The sequence below is a fragment of the Callithrix jacchus genome, chromosome 14 (assembly GCF_049354715.1).
Source record: "Callithrix jacchus isolate 240 chromosome 14, calJac240_pri, whole genome shotgun sequence".
NCBI lineage: Eukaryota > Metazoa > Chordata > Mammalia > Primates > Cebidae > Callithrix > Callithrix jacchus.
The window spans coordinates 15,876,867-15,898,232 of record NC_133515.1 but is presented as its reverse complement, the minus strand read 5'-3'; the positions used below and the strand labels follow the sequence as shown (position 1 = coordinate 15,898,232).

At 43.4% G+C, this 21,366-nt stretch overlaps 1 protein-coding gene across 5 annotated transcripts in view; it reads right to left on the bottom strand.

Moving 5' to 3' along the window:
- The window catches only part of NCK2 (NCK adaptor protein 2), a 149,804-nt gene that overhangs the window by 64,090 nt on the left and 64,348 nt on the right, over window positions 1-21,366 (bottom strand). For 4 of the 5 annotated variants that reach the window (XM_078348873.1, XM_002757467.7, XM_008980220.5 and 1 more), the window contains exon 2: window positions 13,294-13,477. The exons of the other annotated variant lie outside the window; for it this stretch is intronic. The gene's annotated coding sequence lies outside the window, so the exon portion shown is untranslated. The remainder of the gene's footprint in view (window positions 1-13,293; window positions 13,478-21,366) is intronic. 5 annotated transcript variants of the gene reach the window in all.

Genomic DNA, 21,366 nt, shown 5'->3' with positions numbered 1-21,366 from the left:
CTTTTGATACAATTCAGTATCACTTCATGATAAAAACTCTCAACAAATTAGGCATAGAAGAAACATACCTCAACACAATACAAGCCATGTATGACAAAGCCACAGCTAACATCATACTGAATGGGCAAAAGCTGAAAACTTCAGTTTTTAGAACTGGAAAAATACAAGCACATGTTTATTCTTTCACAACTCTTATTCGATATATTGTTTAAAGTCCTAGCCAAAGCAATTATGCAAGAGAAAAGGGCATTCATACTGGACAAGAGGAATTCAAGTTGTTCCTCTTTGTAGATGACAAGGTCTTAAACATTTTAACAAATTCTAGGGTATCATCTCAGCCCAGTGAGAATGGTATTATCAGAAAAAAAAAAAAATTCTGGCAAGGATGCAAAGAAAGAGGTATACTAATTTACCATTGGTGGAAATGATCCAGCAATCCTGTTGCCACGTATTTACCCCCAGAAAATGAAATCAGTATATTGAAGTGATAGCTGTACTCCCATGTTAGCTGCAGCACTATTCACAGTAGCCAAGATATGTAATGAACCTAAGATTAAAGGATAAAGAAAATGTGGTACATATCCATAGTAGAATACTATTAAGCCAGAGAAAATAAAATTCTGTCACTCACGGCAACATGGATGATCCTGGATAATGTTGTTATATTAAGGGAAACTAAGTCAGGCAAAGAAAGATAAACACCACAGTTCTCACTCACGTGGGAGCTAAAAAAGTTGATGCGTAAAAGTAGAGAATAGAATAGTGGTTACTAGAGGTGGGGAAGTGTGGTGAGAGGGAGCAATAGGAAGAGGTTGGTTAACTGTATTCAAAATTACAGCTAGATAGGAGGAATAAGTTCTAGTGTTTGACAGCACCACAGGGTGACTAAAACATTCAACTAGAAGAGAGCATTTTGAATGTTCCCAACACAAAAGATAAATGTTTGAGGTAATGAATATGCTAATTACCCTGATTTGATCTTTACACATTGTATACATGTATCAAAATACCATGTTTTACCCATTAATATGTAAAATTAAAAAACTGGTAAACCAATCCAGTGAAGAAAACAAAACATCAACTAAGAAGAAAAGAACAAAAAGCAAGACAATGAATGACTAGTAAATAGGTCAGAGAGACAAATGTTGTTGGCAGAATAATTCTAAATAACTTATGTAGACACTCTGTCTTCAGGGAGATGAAGCAGTGAACTCCCGTAAATATGGGGTGCACCCAGAGACCTCCTTCCAAAGAGTACATAGGGAAAGGGGGAGAGGGAGTCAGTATGGAGTGAATTCTGACAAACACTGCCTCAGTTCAGCAATCTCAGCATCGGCAAGTCCCAAGCCATGATGGTAGCATGGATCCTTGATGTGATGAGATGAGGACATGTTGCTTCTGTGGTCTTCCTCCCAAAATCCTCATGGGAAAAGCATCAAACAACTCTCAATTGTCAGACTTTGTAAAAAATTCCCAACTCCTCAAAACTGTCAGGGTCAACAAAACAAGGAAAGTCTGAGAAACTGTCACAGCCAGGAAGAGCCCAAGGAGACATGACAACTAAATCTAGTGTGGTACTTGGACCCTGGGACAGAAAATGAACATTAGGTTAAAAAAGTTTTAAATCCAAATAAAATATGGACCTCAGTTAATAATGTACAAATTTTAGTTAATCATAGGGGAAACTAGATGCTAAATATATGAGAACTCTTTATGCTATCTTCAAAAGCCTTCTGTAAATCTCAAAGAGTTCTAAAATAACCTCTTGGGGGAAGAAACAATGGGACAGAAGGAGGTAGAGAACACTATTGTTTTCAATATTGAGAATAATCTAGTTTTTAAGTTGGGAGGTAGGTTCACGGGCATTTGTTTTATTATTATGCCCCATAAGCATATAAATGACACCTATGTACTTTGTATCTATTAAATATCACGAACAGAAATTTTAAAAAGAAAGCACACAGGCCAAGCAGAAAGACAGGGACAGAAAGAGTATTTCACTAGCTAGCACTTGCTGAACCTCCCCCAAGATGCCAGCAGCATGGCTATGTCCCTAGGCCTGGAACTCTACACTGTCCGACTGTATCACCCAGAGCTGGGGATGTGAAATAAAGAATCAGTTCATTTGGGCTCTGATAAAAATTATGTCTATTTTGGGAAAGGTGGAAGCCTTAGAGAGTTGGTGTGTGAACTTGTATCAAGAGCTATGGTTTCTATTAAAATACGACATTTCAGACAGTGGCCACTATCTTCCTGAGGGTACAGCTGAAAAGACGAGTGAGTGATGGCCCTTCCCTATATTGAGCGTGCCTAATTTACTAAGAGGTCAACCCAAGCAGCATCGTATTTCACTCTTACAACAGCCCCAAGGGGGAAGTGGTGACCTGCTCAAGATGTCATAGGCGATCAAAGACAAGCTGAGACCTCTCCCTGGGTCTCTTGACCCCAGGGTTAGTACTTATGTGTCTAGATTCATGAAAATAAGTATTTCATTTGAAGTAGCTGCCATGATTTGTAGAGCCTTGTACTGTTTTCAGGCTTGTTTCTTAGATATCCGAATCGAGACAAAGTCATTACCTATCACATGCTTAAATTCTGCAGTCCACACTGATCTGGGGGCTATGTGTGCACTGTCAAGGGTCTTTCATGGTAGTATTCTTGTGGTCAGTGTCATTTGTTTATTTTTTTTGTATTTGATTAACATTAATTACAGGTAAATTATTGTGAATTATAATGGTATATCAAAACAACAGAAACGTATGGTTAGGCCATATTTTTCCAAAGTAGGGAACAGGGAATCTTGTTGATAAGAAAAACATTTTCAGCAATCTTGAATGGTGCCCAGTTCTCTCTGGTCCCTCTCCTGTTTCCATCTTCCTTTTATGACTTACTCATCCTCTGCTATGTAAGCTTGGATACTTCTTAGATCCCAAACTATAGACGACCATAAAAAGAAGAAATGAGTTGATCTTTCAACAATTTTTTCTTTTTTAAAAAACTGTAAACTCTTCATTTTGAAATAAGTGTAGGTCCACAGGAAATTCCAAAGATGGTGCAGAGTGGTCTCTTGTGTTCTTCACCTTGTTTCTCCTAATGGTCACATTTTACATAATTACAGTATAATATCGAAACCAGGAAACTGACATTAGTATAATGAGTATATATGGTTCTGTCATTTCCTACGTGTAAACTCCTATAACCACCACGCCAATGAAGATACAAGGCTGTTTCATCACATAAATCTCTCTGACATCATCCCTTGGATAGTAACAGCCACCACCCGCCTTTCCAACAGCTATCATCAATCCCTTGTAAACAGTAATGTGCTCTCCATCTCTGTAATTCTGTCATTTTGAGAATGTTATACAAACGGAATCATACAATATGTATGACCATTTGAGACTCTTTTGTTATAAAGCAAAAAGAAAAAATTTTATTGAAAAGACAGAGAAGATACTCTGTATGATTTCAATGCTTTGAAATTTGTTACTGTTTTGTTTTTTGGCCCGGGACATGCCCTAACATGGCAAATGCTCTGTGGGTGCCTAAAATCAATGTGTATTCTGCTATTGTTGGGTGTAGTGTTGTAAATGTCAATTAGGTAATCTTAACTGATGATGGTGAGTTCTCCTATATTCTTGCTGACTTTCTGTGTACTTTCTGTATGGTTGTCCTATCAACTGTTGAGAACGGTATGGAGATCTTCAAGTATAATTGTGGGTTTATCTATTTCTCCTTGTAGTTCTAGCAGTTTTTGCTTCTTATTTCACAGCTGTTGTTTGGTGCATGCATACTTAGGAATGGTATGTCTTCTTGATGAACAGACTCTTATGTCCCTGGTAACTACTTTTCTTTAGCTGATATTAATACAACAATTTCTGCTTTAATATTTGCATGGTATGTCTTTTTCCATTTTTTAATTTTCAGTGTACACACACACACACACACACACACACACACACACACATATATATATATATATATAATGTCTCTAAAATGTGCCAGGATAAGGCAGGGGAGATAAGGAAGCTCCTCAGAAGAAGGGATATTTATTTGGCAAGAACTAGATATTGAAAGGGAAGGGTGCTATGAGGATAAGTCAGTAATGACCCAAATCTAGGGGGCCCAGAACTGTACAAAGAAGTTCAGAGCCCTTTACCATGCCATCCATTTGGAATTTGGCTCTAATTTGGGAATAAGAAATTCCTGCTTTATTAGTTACGTTTTTGCATTAAAAAAACCTAACCAATCAGATATTCTAGATATCAGTCTCTTTAAGATTTTCATTCCTGAAACAGTCAAAATGCCAGGTACAGTGGCTCATGGCTGTAAGATCAAGACCAGTCTGGCCAACATGGTGTAACCCAGTCTCTAAAAAATACACACACACACATACACACACACACACACACACACACACACACACACACAGCTGGTATATGTGGTACAAGCCTGCAATCCCCAGCTACTTGAGAGGCTGAGAGTAGAATCACTTGAACCCAGGAGGCAGAGGCTGCAGTGAGCTGAGATTGTGCCATTTTACTCCAGCCTGGGTGACAGAGTGAGACTACATCTTAAAACACAACAAAACAAAACAAAAAAACCATGACAGGCCTCCCAATTAACACAGACACACTGCAATCAAACTACCTGAGCCAACAGAATTGGTCCTCACAGGGTGGTATGGTTAGGCTTTGCATCCCTACCCAAATCTCATCTTGAATTGAATTGTAATCCCTATAATCTGCATGTGCTAAGGGAGAGACCAGTGGAGGTAACTGAATCACAGGGGTGGTTTTCCCCATGCTGTCTTAGTGACAGTGAGTTCTCACAAGATCTGATGGTTTCATAAGTGGCTCAGCACTTCTTCCTGCCACCTTGTGAAGAAGGTGCCTTGCTTCCTTTTCATCTTCCTCCATGATTAAGTTTCCTGAGGCCTCCCATCTATGCTGAACTGTGAGTAAATTAAATCTCTTTCCTGTATAAATTACCCAGTCTCAAGTAGCTCTTTATAGCACTATGAAAATAGACTAATACATAGTGTCAGCCTTCTAAGGGAAGTGGAATATCCCAGCAATCTGCTCTAGAGTTAGGAAGGATATAATGCAATCATTTTGGTTAATCAGAATCTCTGTTGAGCTCTAATGGAGCCAGGAACTCCAGACCAGATTGATCACCAGGACACTAGGACTACATAAGAAACTCCAGTCCTGAGGACTAGAGGGTCTGTTTGTGTAACAAAACTCATTACAAAGGTTTTTGGGTTATACTGTAACTGACAGAGCAGAGTATATATTTACTGCCTTCTGTAAATTTACAAACATTTCCCATCCTTCTATGCCTTGCTGGTGACCCAGATAATGGCCCTACTGGGCAAAAATAAGGGCTCTGTAAAAAAAAATCTCTAAAACAAGAGAAATTGTCATTCTCTGCTATGTGATAACATTATGGACATGCTGTGTGATTTGTCTACTAAACCTTTTTCAGGAACCCACCATCCCCCAAGCCAGAATCTCCAAAGTGGAAAACACAAGGTGTAAAAAGAATTAGAGCTCTCGTATCTGGTATGTTTTAAAGTGCTACAATGCCTAGTGCTGCTTCCTATTTCTCCATTATGTTTTGTTAAATTTCTGTGCTTAAGACAAGTCTCCACGGAAGGTTAGCTCGCTGTAAGAATGGAAGATCAGAACTACCAATAAACACTTACTAGTCATGGAATGGGATTTTTAAAAGTGCAATGAATTATCTCAGGTGTGAATACATAAAAATTCACAAATGGAAGTCCTCAGAGTAGAATACCCCTTTAGGGAAGATCAGCATAACAGCACAGATGCCCAGGTCCTGTCCTCCCACTCCAGATTAGTCTGGAGTGGACCCTGAGCATCCTAGGTGACCCCTATTACAGCTGGCAGGCATGGACTCACAGAGCTCCAAAGCCTGGAGGGAGAGGAGGAGGCAGAAGCCATTCCACGTGTATCTCCACTACGTCCCCAAGCACCTCATCTAGTGCCCACTCATCTCCCTCCATGCCTGGCCCCACTCAGCCAAGCAAATATCAGCAGCATCACCTCCTTACAGTTCAGGGGAATCCCTGCTGCTCTTTCCCGGAACTGAGTGTTGGAGATGGGCTCCTGATCTTACTGTAGTGGTGGGGAGGTGGACACTGGTGTCCCACAAACTCTGAGCATGTTTTTGGCGTGGCAGCCAGGTCTGTGTCACTATCCTGCCTGTGCAGGCCTGTCCTTAGAATTCCAAGTTTACGGGCCCGACTTTATCTACCCTCTCCCTCCATGTCACTGCCAAAAGAACCAAGGCTGGAAGTTAACACACAGCCATGAAAGCACAACACCCCACGCATGCGCACACCCTGATTCCTCCAGAGACCTGGGTTCCAAGCACATGCGGATGAGAGGTGGTACTTTAACCACTGGGAAAATGACCAACGTTTTACAAAAATGTTACAAAATGAGCTCTCAGGTTGTAAGATACAGTTGCATTTAGCTTCTCCCACAAGACAGGCCTGCACCAGACCCAGGCTCCAGGCAGGGACGACGGTCCTGTCTCTGGCTCCCTGACTCCTGGAATCCCTGTCTTTCTCAAGCACTTCCAACCTTAGTCTTTGTGAACACAACAAAATCTTAAACATAACCTCTGGGTGAGATCATAAGTGGCATATTCTGGAAGGCTCTAATTAAAACAAGTCTGACGGAGGAGTGGGCTCTCAGATCTGTTGCATTTCCCACTCATTCCCTGTGAGCCGTGGGGGACCCAAGTGGAAAGCAGTATTCTATGGAGACATGACATTTATGGACTGGGCACGTTGCTCTGTGGTCAAGAAAGAGAGGGAGCACTCACATGTATGAAATAGGATGAGAACAATCATAAGCAAAACCCAAAATGGAATGTTGGCAAAATAGAAAGCAACTTAGAAAAACTACTAAAAACGTCAACTCGAGAGCTTCTCCCTGTCTGTGGCCACATCCCTGTAAGAGACAGGCTATCTGAGGACACTCAGGAGGGATGTCACCCCTGCAGACTCCTGGCTTGGAGTCCACACCAGCCGGGGACTGCTCCTGACCATGGCTTGTTCACACTGTGACCTGGGTAGACCTCCACACAGGAAGGTCACAGAATGAGGCCTTTGATAGAAAACAGCCACAGCAGATTCACTATTAGGATCATCCTTACTTCTTGCAGGTAGCAATCAAGCTCACATCTCACTAATTAATCTTACTAATTGTCAGTGTGACTGCTGATCAGGCGTAACTCTGAGAAACTGAGAAGGCACATTTCACTTCCCAGGGAGATACAAGGCCTGCCACCACAGCCACAGACCTGGCAGGAGGGCCCGGGTACCTTCTGCCCCAGCAAGCACTGAGGGTTATTTGTTTCCATCCAAAACTGGCATCTTGTTAATATACTGCTTGTTAACATGGTATCAAAATACATTCCCCCTAAACTGTGACCTCTTAGGATCTGATTTATTCATCACATTTTATAACCATTTTGACATCCTGGAGCCAGGACCATTTCTAAAGAAAACATTTCAAGCTATAATAAAAGTCAACTGGAAAACTGGTTCTGATAGGCAGAAATCTAAAACTCAAAATGCTTTTGGTGTGTCCATTGAGGCACCCGCAGCACAATACGGGGAGACACAGGGTCACTGGAACACACTCCCCTCCCACACCCTTCACCAGACATGTCCAACTTGAATGACACTTCTGCAGTTCCCACGTGTTCCCTTCAGTTCCATACATCCCAGTGGTAATCCCAAAAAGTATTCTCCTACTGGAGTTGGTTTATAATCACCTCTTCAGGGTCCAGTTTACTAAAAGCCCTGCAACAGCCCCTCCACCATGACACACACACACACACACACACACACACACACACACACAGCCATGAGAGGACTTTTTGTTTTTCTGGAGGAAGTCAGGAAAAGTCTCTCTCTGCCTTTTGTAGTTTGGGAGCCTCAACGGCAGCAATGCTTTCAATCGAAGCGCTGTGCAGCCTGCTTATTTAATGTTGTTCTCTTACATACACATCGGCCACATGCCTGGCAGGAACTCTTAAGGTAAGACAAGGATAGACTATCCGGTCGCCATCCAATGCTGGGCCATACTGGGCAAGGAAGGTAACCTCTGTGGGCTCATTTTCTGAATTCAGGGAGGAATATCCATATCACCTGGCATTAAAAAGAATTCATGAAAATTGCTTTGTAAATTCTAAGGTGCAATTCAGAGAATCATTGAGAGATGACTGGAATGTTATGTGTTCAGTTTCCATCTAAGGAAAAGAAGGTTGGAGTGGTGCAGGAATTGGCGTTTTTGTTGTTAATTTGTTTCTTCAGCTTTCTAGGAAGCCACACTGCTAGAGTACATTAGCTGTGACAGAACAGAAAAAATGATTGCCTTAACCTTGATAACCACCCCAACTAAGAGAAAATAATTATGTCACTGACCATGCAAGAATGTGAAATCATAATTTTATGACGTTTCACCCTGAACAGGTGTGCTGTGGGAAGCGTCAGGGACCACAGAGTTGACCACAGCACACAGGAAGTGGCTGTTAAATACAAAGTCCCTGGCCTGTACAGAGAACTTCTCTTGTGGCAGGTCTGATGTTAAGCTGTGGGCCCCCAGTACAAGCACCATCCTGGGGCTGCAGGGGCGGAGCTGGAGGCCACAGGAGCTGCTAAGCTGATCCTGGGGCTTCAGGAGCAGCAGAAGGCCTTGGGGGATTCAGATTCCTAGCTCCTATCCCTTCTCAAACCTCCCAAAGCCTTCCTTCACACACCCATATGTTTCCAAAAAGAGACTCTTCCAAACTGTACTTAGTTGAAGGAGATTTTTCTAGGGGAGAAAAAAATAAATCTAACAAAATTCCTTGTATAGTAAGAAAGGCTTTTTGGGATCAGGAAATGGGAGCGCCCAGCCTGCTCTGCCACCTAGAAGCCCTGGGCTTTCATTAAGTCATTGAATCTCCCAAAGCCTCACATCCTGGTTCAAGGTAAGCACTTAAAGAATGGGTGGTTACCATGTCACTACCATCATGTGTCAGAGACGGCAGCCTGGGAAGCAGAAGGAATGTGGGCTTGTAAGCAACAGACCTTCTGCTTCCCGGGCTGCCTTTAATAGATGGGGACACAAAGCAACAGGAAAGGTTAAGGGGAGTTGAGCATGCACAGCAATGGACAGTCTCCTTAACCTCTCCTGAGGCTTTGGGTCCCCATCTATTAAATAGGGGCAATAACATCTGCATTTGCGACCAGAGGTAATATACAAGTGGTGACAAGCCTTGTGCCGGGTGCCTGCCAATGATAACCCCATAGATCACGGCGGCTACCACTGACTGCACCATGAGGGACAACTGTGGAATCAATGTGGCAATATTTTTTCCTAGCAGCTGTCAGTACTTACTGGGCAATTATTTAAGCAATTATCAGAGATTTATCCACAGCATCAAAGGCCGTGGCCATCTCTCTATACTCGGTACCCTGTACAGAAGAAACAATCCATCAACTGTTCCCCCAGATGACCCAGGGGCCCAGCGTGTGGCAGGAGGCTGAGACGGGCCCCTCTATTTTGGCAGAAACTCCACAAGTTACTTCTAGGTATCAGGAAACCTCAGAGCTACACTCCCAACAGAAGCTTCAGCCCTAAAAACTCAACGTGTGAGCACTGGGCTTTGCATGTAAAACATCTTTCTAAATAACCTGTTGGGGACAAAGTCAGCTACCAGCAATCTCCAGAATGCCAAAAGGCCAGGATATGATAAAAGTGAGTAGTAAATTCTAGATGACTTTTCCAAGTGTACACACTCTAGGAATAATTGTTCTGAAATAAACTGAGGCTAATATGAAGATAAGGAGCAAACTTGAGTAGTTAAAGAAATATTACTGGATAGCGCTTTTATGGATGTAAGAGTGACAGGCTCAACGTTTCATCTTCTTGCGCTCACTGCTCAGTTAAACACAGCCGCTGCTGCTTCTATCACAAATGGAAAATGATGTGTGTAGGCTCACTGCTGACATTTACACGCTGGCTATGCACATCACCAACTGACACATGGTTTGTGAAATCCAGTCCTGTTTACTCTACTTAGACTTGAGTTGTGTCACTAAGCCACTGTCCTTCCTACCCCACTACACCATCCCACCATCCTTCTGTCCATAAGGACATATCTGTCGTGAAAAAGCCTTCAACGGCTTTTCAAAACTCAAAGCATCTGCAGCATAGCAGACAAGGCCCTTTGCAACCTCCGTCCCTAGTAATGAACAGCCAGCCTCCAACAGTCAATTACAGTCACTTTTCAAGTACACATAGGAAGAATTAAGTGCAGATTATATATGTGCCAAAATGACAACTCTGGTTATTTGACAACTCCAGCCTCTTCTCACAGTCTCCATTCCTCAAAGGCAGCAGGGTCAGAGCTGGAGGGTCCCAAGACTTTGTTCCTTAACTTCAATGGGAGACCAGAAAACGGTTTAGGAAAATGTGCCACGTGGAAATGGGCTGAGATGTTACTCAGGCCCCGAGACACCCCCATCTTCCTCAAGCTGCTCTCAGCCCAGCCCCAGGCATGCAAACTTTGAGTACCCAATAACTGGGAAATGCATCCGAGACTGAGATCCCGCTTACTGTTCTACCAGGCCAGCATTTCATTTCTTTCTGACATGCCAAAGGGTACGGCTGACTGAGCTGTTGCTTTTCCTATTGGCACTTCAAAGATCACCAACCAAATGGCAAATGTCTGGTCCCCAAGCCAGTATTGTCTGAATGACCTGCAGTCTCTGGGACCCATGGCCCAGCTGGTCCAACCAGCTTGCCTTGTTCCAAGGAAACATATTTCACCTCTGTACACATGTCCCTCATTCTTTAAAACTTGTTCCAAACATAACATCCCCTGGCTTTTCCATACTCTTCCCCAGAGGGTCAAGTGGCCCCTGCCTCAGGTACTAGGGACTGGCCATAAGAACCTTCACCGCAACAGGTAGCACAGTCCCAGACTGTCAGGGTCCCTCTCCAAAAGGGCATGGGGAAAAGGTGGGTGGGACTATATTTTATCTATTCTTTTTAAACTGCTAAAACACTCACTGCAAGAAAAATAGCCCAGAACACAGATGCGGTGTTCACAACAGATGTTTATCTTATAAATGGGCTATATCTCATGATTTTCCAAATTAACATTTTTCTAAACCACAAAAGTAAATTTTAATAGGTGAACCAAGGTTTTGTATGGATCTTATAAACTTATAAATTTAAAGTAATCCTTTAAAAGTACATGGACACAGATATTTTTGCAAGCCAGCTCTCATGCTAGCCTGTGTGTGGGTCTCCATGCACCGTCTTGTCTGTGTGGCACTGGTGTGCTGGGAGCTCCTGCAGACTGAGCTGCTAGGTGAGCATGCCACCCTCCCCTGCCTCACCACCTTCTGAACCGGCACCAACATCAGCTTCACGTCTGCTAATGTCACCGATGATCAAGACCTTTCTAAAGAAGTAGTGTCAGATTCTGATGCTAATGAATTATTCATGAGTTCTGATGATCAGATCAGAGGATCTGTCATTTCTAGCTTATACTCCATTCCCTTGAAATCTGAGAAATGAATTGATATGTGACTGCAAATGCAAATGACTGTTTTAAAAAGTTCTACTTCAATGGCTTTTTTTTTTAACTGATTTATCATGGGTTTGAGAAGTTTTCTTATGTAAGAAAAGCCTCCCAGGTTTGGAACGGGAACACCCTGATGGTGCTGGTCTCGCACAAGGTCTGGAAGAGAGGCCTGGGAAAGCCCTATGAACGCATGAGGGGATCCAAACCTAAAACAGCCAAGAATGCCTGGGTGGGTAGGGCAGGGTCAGCAAGCACAGGGGAGGGAGAAAGGAGCAGGGAATAGAGTCAGGTGTACAATGGGAGTGCCAACTCCTGACTGCACACCAGGAGCTAGCTCTGGAAATCACAACACACAACACCCTAAATCAACGGGAAAATGTGGCATTTTCTCCAAAGGATAACACAAAGCATAACAAGACCAGAACACTAAGACACTGAATCCTGTCCTTATTGCATATTAGTATTATGCTGTTCTGAATACCACACATCAAAAGAGGCAAAACTGAAATTAAAAAGGTTCTTTCTTTTAAGGTAGTCGAAGAGAAAGAACATATTCACACAAGACGTTATTAGTAGTAGCAGACCAAGTAAGAGGAAATTCTAGCTTATATTAAAGGAGTAAATTTACAGAAACCACTACACTAAGAGATTCCATAGTCCAACATGACAGTTTCAAGATTACTTAAAAACAATCTGTAAATAATAGAAGGAAATTAAGGTTTTTAAGGAAAGCTGGTGTTACCCTTGCAGTTCATTCTGAGACAAAGCTCTGGAGTTGAAAATGTATCTTCTCCTAAAGCACTTCTTACTGCCCAGCCAGAAACAGAACACTGAAGTAACTGGACCACCAAAGAGCAATCCATATTTTAAGCGAAATGTCCCAAGCTATTAAAGCTAAGAATTATTTCTGTTACACAGTGACATGCTTTTGTCTGGTGCCTGTGGTTATAGCACCCATGGGTCCCAGAATCCACGTGCTGCATCACAGTTATTATTTTATTGTAACATACACAAGTAGGTTTTCATATGAACAGGTAAAACCTTCCTGAAATCCTTGACCTGTCTGCATCTCCTTTAATGCAGGCTATTTATTTGAGACAGAGTCTTGCTGTGTCACCCAGGCTGGAGTGCAGTGGTGCGATCTTGGCTCACTGCAACCTCCACCTCCAGGGTTCAATCGATTCTCCTGCTGCAGCCTCCCGAGTAGCTGAGACTACAGGTGCATGCTACCATGCCCAGCTATCCTTTGATGTAGATGTAACTTCTCGGCATCAAAGCTGGAATCCAACCTTCACTAGACTGAAAGCACCAGAAAAGTGGCTATTTATCCTTATACTCCCTGTCCTATACAGAATACAGGGGACCAGGATTCACTGCAGATTCAAAAATCAGTACATATTCGAGTGTGAAGGTACCTGTACCATCTTACAGGTTGGAGGTGTCTACCAACCTGCTTCCTGGCTACATACTCAGAGCCAATCACACACTAAAGCAGGAACAGAGATAATCTAATCTAAACAGAGATAACCAGGTCTCTCCTTGAAAGCTTAAATTTAACATGATTCAACAAATCAGGCCTACACTGACTGATACTGTACTGAACTTACTGTCCAAATTAAGCATTTAAGGCAAAAAGCTGCAACTTCTGTTTTAAGCAGAAAACTGCAGACTTACCTTTGGCACACAGTTGAGAGGTGACTGGCAAAATGCAATACTCTTCAAGACAATGACGTTTTCAGCTAATTATACGTCTGAAGTTACAAAGCTGCAGGGATTCTCCAAATTCTCAAATCCAACTCAAATCTCAGCAAAGAATTATAATCTGGGACATCGCTTGTACGCAAGGAACACATGAAATCTAAAAAGAAAGAAGCCTGTATTAGGTCTGTTTGCTTCTTTGATTTTAAGTAACCACTTTGAAAAATAACTGGTTATTTGCCTAAAAACCAATCGTTTATTTATTTATTTGAGACAGGGTCTCCTCTGTCACCCAGGCTGGAGTGTGGTGGTGAGATCTTGCCTCACTACAAACTCCACCTCCTGGGCTCAAGTGATCCTCCCGCTTTAGCTTCCCCATTAGCTGGGATTACAGGTGTGTGCTAATTTTTTTTACTTTGAAACCAGTGTTCTAAATGTATCCCAGAATAAAGCTGCTCTGTGCCTAAAGACCTCCATCAACACACACATCCTCCCCCTTCCCACCTTTCATTCCCTGGACAAGCTCCAACATCAAGGTAGGGGGGCCAACCACACACCCAGTAAACAGCAGGTGGAAGGAGATGATGGGGTATGGGGGGGACAGCCAGCCCATAATCAAGGGACCTGAGCTCCCAGTCCCTTCCAGACTTCCTCCTCCCAATGAACCCCACCTTTAAAAGCCTGCCAGAAACAAAAGGGAGGCTGCCATTTGGAAAGGAGGCCAGTCTGGGAGTCTAAAGAGGGCGAAGGATTACAAAGGACATGGATATTGTTTAGAGACTTGTTCCTCTCATGGAAGTCTGTTGTCAGGAGGTCACCAACGGGACCCATAGCCTTGGGCTAAGGCTTAACCTTAAACACACGTGCTTTCAAGAAATCTGAGATGAACACTTCAAAACTAGAAGGAATTGGGCCGGGCGCGGTGGCTCACGCCTGTAATCCCAACACTTTTGAGAGGCCGAGGCGGGTGGATCACGAGGTCAAGAGATTGAGACCATCCTGATCGACAAGGTAAAACCCCGTCTCTACTAAAAATACAAAAATTAGCTGGGCATGGTGGTGCGTGCGTGTAGTCCCAGCTACTTGGGAGGCTGAGGCAGGAGAACTGCTTGAACCCAGAAGTTGGAGGTTGCAGTGAGTCGAGATCATGCCATTGCACTCCAGTCTGGGTAACAACAGCGAAACTCCTCTCAAAACAAAAACAAAAACAAACAAACAAAAAAACTAGAAGGAAGTTAAGATGAGAGGTGCCTGATAAGGGTAACCATCTTCCTCTTGGTTGTGGAGAGCTGGCTGCTGCATTATGCTCACTGCACTTGGTAAACATTTTCAGTCCTTGACGAACATTTTTGAGGGGACCCTGGAGCACTCTGTGGACTTCGAGTGAGTTCACTGACATTTTTAATTACATTTCAAACCCAGTGGGGATCTGTCTTGACAGTTCACTCAGAGAAGATCTATTAATTCATCCCTAGCATGATTATGACCCAAAATGTTAAATACCCTATAGAAAAATCGAATTCTATTTTAGTCAAAGAGAAGAAGATAATTCAAATAGAGCTATCATAAAAATGTTATAAGGCAAGTTCATAAATTTTGATTTAAAAATTAATTCCTTTTTATGCATTCTCTAGCATTATTTTAAAGGCTGCATCATTTTAATATAGATATAATTTAAGGCAAGGAAAAGGTGATGGCCTAACACAATAGGAATACATCTTTGGGCAAGATGTCAGATGTACACTAGAGTTCCCTTCTCTCTGCTACATATTTTTAATAAAATGACAGGTACTCTCGAAACAGAAGTATTGGAATCAGGACTCAGTTCTCGACCAAGAGTTTTTGTTTCTCATGCTGACACCACTGAAGAGAGCCATCAATCAGCACAGGGCAATGTGCTGGGCACCATACCCCCAACACCACCTCTGTATGTGTCATTTTCAGGGGCTTTTATAAACAGAAGTTGCATTATCAAGATTTTAATTGGAAAGTAAATTTGCCCAGAGTCCGTCTTCCACAGGCGAATGCAAGGAATTGTTTATGCGGTTGTTCAAGTTGTACAAATACAAGCCTCCCGCTGTGTACCCTGTATCTCATGAGTAATATGATTTAATCCTTCTGATAAACTTCCAGGATGGATTCTAATGCCCCAATATACAGAGGCATTAACTTTCTCAGGGACACTAAGTTTTTCCCAACCAACTGGAGAGTGAGGAACTCACTCAGGCCTTGGACTCCAGATGAGAGAGCTTTGCACGACTCTCTGATCTCCTCTGCTTTCGAACACAGAGGAGACACTCTTATGCCAACAGCAAACCAAAAGCCTGGGCAGCTTCTTTGCCAGCCCCTGCAAAAGAACAGGGAGCTGGATTTAGAACTTGAGTCCGCTGATTCTAGGCACAGTGGACAAGTCAGAACACGGCCTCTCCAAGCACAATCAGCAGCGGAAAAGCCAGATGGAATGGAGCAGGACTTGAACTAATGCAGCAGCTCCAACAAAAGTGAGGCTATTTGAAAGGTGCCAGTGGCCACCTGGGATTCAAGTGTAAAAAGTGGAGGTTGCATACATGTTCTTGAGAAAAGCAATCCATTGACAAACTGTCAATGTGCTAAGTGTACATCCTAGGTGGGGAAAAAAGCAATGGTGATCAAAATCTCTGTAGATTTAAATGAAGGCTGCCCGTATTGAACATGGGGCTCTTAGCATATTCAAAGCCTGTGTTAAGGAAGAGCATTTCAAAGCAGGTCTTAATTATAATCAGTGATCTAAACCCATCAGGGAAGTGTACACTTTTGTGCAAAAAACAGTATCAGCCTGAAAGATAAACACCTATAAAGTCACTGGACTGTAGAAGGCCCTCACTAAAGGAGTCATTCAAGGATTTTCTACAGCCAGCTTCGAGAAGAAAGCAATATGTGAAAGGGGTGTGTGCTTTTCTCTAAAAGTACTTCACTAGCACCACGTGCATCTCCTTTAGAAATAAAAAAAGGAGGGAAGGCTGGAAGGCAATCAACACTGAGAACATACGTATCTCTTCATTTTAATTTAGACCCTTAATACTACTAAATTTTACCATTGCAAATCCAAGGGATTATCTGAATTCTCTGTAACCTTGAGATTTGCTTTTTTGTCTACTAAAGCCACAACTGGGTTTTCCAGTCTTTACAGCAGCACTTAGCTGCAGCGTTGGGTGAGTATGCTGAGCTCCGCCAGGCCGCACTACTTGTCCCAGGTGCAGGGCCAGGCAGTGAGATGTCCCGGTTCAAGCAGTCCTGGCCGGTTCAAGCAGTCCTGGCCGGTTCAAGCAGTCCTGGCCGGTTCTACATCCCTGGTGCCTGCACGGTCTGGCACAGTGTCTTCTGCTGTGCCTGGGCCGGTTTCCTCCAACTATCACCATCTGAGAGGGAAGTCCCGTGATGAGGTCCTTGACTAAGGCAACTCCAGAGGAGCAGTTCAGGGTTAACAAAAGAGTTATAAGCCTTGTTCTGATGACAGCCAGGTCTGTGAGCCTTGTGGATATAATACTGCTGGGCACTGTCACTCAACCTGTTTTTGAGGTGGCCTATTTGTCCAGAAAACTGAAGTCACCGAGAGGCTAAAGTCAGCCTTCAGAAAGCACAGGGAATCATCCCTCCACTCCCACTCCCCGACTGATGGAAACAGTGACAGGCTGGGAGAAGAACATGTTCTAGTCCCAGTGAGACACTCACTGTGGCTTCACCTTAGCATCAGCTGCATGAATCGTCACAGCAACCCTGGGAGATACATCTTATCATTCAGCTCAGGAACCAAACGACCAGATGTCCCACAACCAGAATTTCAACACACACTTGTCTGATTTTAAAGCCAGAGTGCTCTTTCTCCTGGCAAAGATCATCACAAAAGGGCTACAACCTTGACAGTCACATCTTGCAAATCACATCTGCTGCTGTCATCTGTCTGGGGTATCTTCTGCAACTCTCACATCAGGTAGGTACAATGTTAGGCTACATCAAGAAGCAAGCCCATGAATGTACACACACCAAGTTCATTTTCAACAGTACTGCTTCTCTTAGATGTCAGCACAGACAAAAAAAAAAAGCCTCATTGAATAATGTCACCTGGCTGAGTCAGTAATGAGCAGATCCTGGACTCAGGTATGTATCACAACCAAATCTAATCTCTGTTACACTTGGAGAGAACCACACCAGATCCCTAGTCTGGAGCCAGAGCTAAGGCATTTGTCCTTTTTCTTTTATTTAAAAAGAAAAAAAAAGCACAGGATTAGCATAGGCCTCGGAGCTCTCGAATACCCTTCCTCCTACTCCTTGACCAGGCAGGCCCAGTAGAGGCCTGCAAGCAGATCTCCAGCTCAGAATATGGAGGCGGCAGTGCCTGCTCAACACAGCACGGGGTCAGCGCTGTCTGGGAGAATTCTGGCAGAACTAGCTCTATTTCATTCCTACAGAACCACTTGGAAGAAAACCTTATTCACGTGAGAAAAGCCTGGTTTTACACACTGAACAAAGCTACACAAGTTTTCTTGAGTGGTTTGGCCGAAGTTCAACCCGTGTGGACTGATACTGAGCAGCTTAGATGTGTTTATCAATCCAAAACTCAAAGGTATCCAAGAAGATGACCTCAGCCGTCTCTTAATCATCCAGGGCACAGTGGTTCCCAGGCAGGGTTCACAAAGGGCTGAAGTCTACCTTCCACATTTCAAAAAGCATCACTGCAATTAGATTTTTTACTCAAGATGAAGCCGTCCTGAAAAGTAAAAATATCAAGTTTTTCTGCACTGGGCTGAAATTATATCAATTCCATATATTAATGGTGGTTATAAGGTTAATTAGAAGCTGATTAATGAAAATAGGAGGGAAAAAAACAGCGCTAGTTTCTAATTCTCTAGGAAGCCACTGTGCGACCAGGGCAGGTGTTTGCGGGAGAAAGGTAACTGATGAAAATTTAAGGTCTGTCAGTTCCAGGGTCTGGAATAACCATTTCTGCCTTCAGATACTCCGGAACTGAGACAAGAAAGAAACAGCAAGCGGCAGGTCAATGGATGTGTTGAACCCCTATTAACCTTAATATGGAAGGCACCAGGCTCAAGAGGCTGAAGGGACCCAGAGCCAGCCAGGGTGTTATTAGGGGCTTACATAGAAGGGAGAGTCCAGTGGCAGTGGGATGGACAGGGGACCCACACTTGCCTGCAAGCATCATGCAATTCATGTAGCATTTTCACTTCACACTCTCCCTAACCAAGGACCTCCACCTAACATACTTTATGCAACCCCAAACGCAGGGCATCTACCACACCTGTGGCACAAGACAGGCTGGGGGGAACTCAGATGATCCTTATAGACAAGGACTGAATCTCCAAGTTGACAACTTCAGGATTCCCTAGATGGGAACACACATTCAGGTGCATCTGCCACACAAGGTTATTCTAAGGGTCTGCTTAAGTTATTGCTGTCAGATGCATTTACCCTACATCATCCATATATAATGAGAAGCAAAATACAAGCCAGAAAAGAAAGCAACAAGGCTGTGGGTCAGGATGACAAGGCTGTAGGCCTGACTTGGCCACCAAATGCCTCTCTGTTCCCTCATCCACCACCCCAGGCACTCAACTGCAATCCTGTATCTTTGGGTCACACAGGAATAGACATTATCAAAAATTAATGCTGTGGTGCCAAAAGTGTATCAACACTTAGTAAAATAACACAAGAAAGTCATACTTCGAATCTTAATATAAAGTTTTACAGTCTGCTGCCTAAATATTCTAACCTATAGAAATTTGATTAGTGACACTATTTCCAAAGGTTTGTAAAGGGTTTTACTTGATATATTTAATGCTAGCCTCTTCAATCCAGCAGTACTCCATTCGATAAAAGGTTCTGCCCTGGTGTTTTTCTTAAGGCTTTTCCTCTAGTCCAAACTGCTAGTTGTCTTTGTAATCAGCATAAAGGCTTGCTGTACCTCTCAGTGCCATAACCAGACAATCTAATTACATATCACCTTAACAAGTTCACCAGCATTTTATTAAGCATGCACAGGATTCAGCCATTGTCTACGTAGTGAAACCACCAATAAAAAGCATGCTAACAAAAATAAACTGTAAACACTAAAATGCACTACTGAATACAAACTGTGCAAACTGCCTTTTTTATGAAGGAAAGAAGAGGAAGGGAAGAGTGAGGGGTCAGGGAAACAAATCCTGTTTTTCTCCCTCTCCCTCCCCCTACTGCTAGCTAGGTTGCTTACAGGTGCTTGCTAGCGCGCTCTCTCTCTCTCTCCTCTCTCTCTCTCTCTCTCACACAGACACACACACACACACACACACACATACACACACACGCGCGCACGAGTTTTGTTTTTTTTCAAATAGCATCTTGAGAAGCGGGCCAGAAGGTGAGACACAACTATTGTTAACACATTTAGGGAATAGAATCAGGGGTGAGAAGGGTTAATTTCTTTTTTCTTTTTTTGAGATGGAGTTTCACTCTGTCACCAGGCTGGAGTGCAGCGGGGCAATCTCGGCTCACTGCAACCTCCGCCTCAGCCTCCCGAATAGCTGGGACCACAGGCATGTGCCACCATGCCCAGCTAATTTTTGTGTGTTTTTAGTAGAGACCAGGTTTCACCGTGTTGGCCAGGATGGTCTCGATCTCTTGACCTCCGTGATCCGCCCATCTCAGCCTCCCAAAGTGCTGGGATTACATGCTTGAGCCACTGCGCCCGGCCTCAAGAAGGGTTAATTTCTATAACATTTGAACTTTTATAAAGTATTTTACTTTGGTAATTAAGCACAGCTGTAGATAAAATTCCAGACTCCTTTCCCCATTTCCATCACTGCCTCACCTGCTAAGCTGAGGCCCAGGAGTGAAGAGAGGGGGTGTGCATGCTCCTTCTTCCTCCGTCTCGGCCCTGACCCCACTGAGCAAGTCCTCAGCACCCAGGCTCCTTTCAGGCCCATCCTGTCATCACAGCATACCTCCACTACTAACACAGTCAGCTCGATCCTTCCCTGCCTGCCCTCTATCCCTCAGCTTTGAGAACTGCCTTCCATCACTCCCTCTTCTTCTAGCAGTGCTCAGTGGGTGAGGTGAGATCTCTCATTCAAGAAGCTCTTCAAAAAGCCCCTCCTCCAGGAAGACCTCCTGAATGGCTCCAAGGAGAGTTAAATTATTTTTCCTCCAGCTTCCCTCGGCACCTTATCCAGTACTTATTATTCTGTGAATAATAAGTGCTTATATTTTATTGATTACACCATGAAGTTTTGTGCATCCCATCTGCTATGGGCTAAATTGTGTCCAAAAAAATTTTGTATGTTGAAGTCTCAACCCTCAGTACTTCAGACTGACAGTGAAAACATTTTTAAAGAGGTGGTTAAAATGAAGCACTCAGGGTGTGGCCCTTAATCCAAGAGGACTGCTGGCCTTTTAAGGAGAGGAAAACATACCAGGAGGGTATGCAAGTTGAAAAGACCATAGGAAAACGCAGCAAGGCAGCATCAGTCTGCAATTTCCAGAGAGAGGCCCCAGAAGAAACCAACCCTGCTAAGCCCTTGAGGGTAGACTTCCAGCCTCCAGAACTGTGAGAAAATAAAGTGCCCTGTAAGCCCCTCAGTCTCTGGTACCTTCCCATGGAAGCCTGGGTCTTGGTGAGACTTAACCATATGACATATGACACATACAACAGGAATTTTAAAAACCTTTTGTGAGCAAATGCAAGGATGGGTGAACTGATGGAACTCCAGGTCAAAACTATCAGGTGACCCACACTTTACCTACCAGGTATCTCCTGCACACCAGAAATGAACTATTCTCCCATTTTCAACACCTTTTCCTTCTTCAAAACCCAGTTTAAGCACCGGGGCTCCCTTCCTGGGCCAAACTCCAGTGTCACATTGTAACATACCCATGCCATTTTGCATTTGCATTGTGATGTTTTACTATATGCAAAAGTCCTTCCTCATCCAATCTCAACAATTATTCATGCAGTCATGCCCCAGCCCTCACAAGATGGCTAAAGCAAATGACAAGCAAAAATTAGTTTGCCCATATACA